The following is a 2,357-nucleotide window of genomic DNA, read 5'->3' on the forward strand; positions in this document are numbered from 1 at the left end:
TTTTTTTTTTTTGATAAAGACATGCATTTTTGTGCACAGCGTGACTAAATACAGACTTGCATGTTAAAAATAAATGCCAAATTTGCGTCTCTCTGAAGGAAACATTATAATTTGACCAATGATAGGATGCAAATTTGTAAGCCTTATGACAGGTTAACTGGTTAAGATGCACATTTACACGAAAACAGGCCACAAACACAAAGCCAATGCGCGCGGTCTACAGAGAAGCGGTGGCGTGGCGCGGCGGCGCAGTGCTGCCTGCGGCCTCCAGCGGCCTCCCCCCCCCCCTCCCCCCCCCCCCCTCTCTCTCTCTCTCTCTCTCTCTCTCTCTCTCTCTCCCCCCCCCCCCCCCCTCCACTCCCCTGCCGCCGCGCGGGGAGGGGGCAGCGGTGCCATCCTGACACGGCGGGGTCAAAAAGAGTGTTGCAACTAGAAAGGATAGCTATCCTTTCTAGGTTGCAACAGGCAGTTTTGAAGCTTGTGTAGTCACAAATTTGTATCTACGGTCAGACAATGTAAAAATTTGTTCATCTAGAGCTACAAATTTTCACTACTCGGGGTTAAAAATTACATCTTGCAAGCACCTTGCCATGGACAAAAATTGACCAATGCTATTTAGCAGGGCGCTGTCCAGGACACTCCCCCGGGGCTGCCGAGGGCACTGTCTAGGACTCTCCCCGGGCCCCCGGGGCAGTGTCCAGGGGCCTCCCCGACGGCCTCCCCGGGGGACTACCCTGGGGGACTTCCCGGGGGACTGCCCCAAGGAGAGCCCCTGGGCTGCACTCGCTACGCTTGCCACGAGCCGAGGGAGCTCTGACAAGGAGACTAAAAGCTAGGTGTAGATGAGCGATTTTGCTCAAACTCGGTATATTTGTCTCTTGTGAGGCTTTTCAGAATATGTGCAGGATGGCCCACCTGCTGGGCTCCAAATTCGGGCCCGCACGGAAAATCTCGAAGCGATACGGGTAAACGATATGCAGAACAACATGAGTGCGACCAGCCACTCATGTAAATGTTAATGTATATTTATATAGTACACACTAAGATATTATGAACTTTTCACTATTCATACCTTTTTGAATTTCTGTCCACATGCTAAGCTTACGCATTTTCAATGCGCCAGTACGAAGGAATTCGTTCATAATAGAAGTTGGCTCTACATACTAAACAACATACCTGGTCCGTATCCGGAGGGCGGCACGCAGCGGTGCGAGGCTCCTTCGAGGGCTGCGTCGAGACTGTCCGCCCGGAGCCCCCTGGTCTCTGGTTCAGCTCAGCCGGCAGGGCAGGTTGGGCAGGTGCATGAGCAGAGGTGTCCCGAGCCCGAGCCCCTGCCGAAGTCGTGTTCGTGCCCTGGCCTGGCCCCGACGGGCGAGACCGGCGGGTGGCCCCCGTACCTGGGTCAATCCAGCAGCCGGTGACTGCCTACCTCGCCTCCTCGCCTCCTGACCCCACGACCAGAAGGCTCCATGCGGACACTCTGTGTGCCTTCCGACCAAGTTGCGCGCAGGTGGGCACTGTATTGTGTCCGGCACTTCACTACAAATTCGGGACAAAATTCACAAGTCCACGTTTCTTTTCTCTTCCCGCAAATACTTTTCCTGAGCAGGTGTTGCGCCACTTCCTCAGAACGCTCAGCACGCCTGCTTTACAACACTGCTAGTAAAACAGGTAGAGCGTGGCACTTTTTCTAGGGTTTTAATGTCGTAAATCCAAAAGTACAACCACAATTATAATGTACAGTTTTCCTCTCTCTTCATTTGGAAGAAACGGTTACATTTATTTCGCAGCAAGAGGTGGAAGGTGTCAAAGGAGAACGTTTCTCGTGGTCCGCCACGCAGGGCGGAGGGGTACGCAATCGCGAACGAGTATCCGGGTGGACCATCGCGCAGGACGGGTGGTGCGGAACTCCCGTCTGGCTGCACGGCTGCGCCGTGCGTGCCTGACCCAAAGTGCTGATGATGCACCTTGGCCCTAGGCTGGAAGCCAGCGGGGCCAACACCGCATGCAAAACCATATTATTGCACATTCAGATTTTGTGCTCGAATGAGAATGCTATTATGAATTTTACATATAAGCTTGGCTCTTCTTCACGATTCGGATTACGTAAAAGTATAAAAGCTCTTTTGCTTTTGATGTGGGGGGAGAGATGGAACACGGTACACTGCGTTCGGGTCCCCTCTGCTGGCGTGACGCTTGACGGGTCCACGCAGGGGGCGCGCTCAAACACACACCGACAACAACACCAACACACACACACACACACACACACACCAAAAAGGCGCGCGCGGGGCACTGTTAAAAATGCTGTAAGGAATTACAGTTTGACTACAGTCCGTCCTGTATATTTTATGTAC

Source organism: Frankliniella occidentalis, unplaced genomic scaffold, assembly GCF_000697945.3.
Source record: "Frankliniella occidentalis isolate FOCC.00 unplaced genomic scaffold, Focc_3.1 Scaffold279, whole genome shotgun sequence".
Classification (NCBI taxonomy): domain Eukaryota; kingdom Metazoa; phylum Arthropoda; class Insecta; order Thysanoptera; family Thripidae; genus Frankliniella; species Frankliniella occidentalis.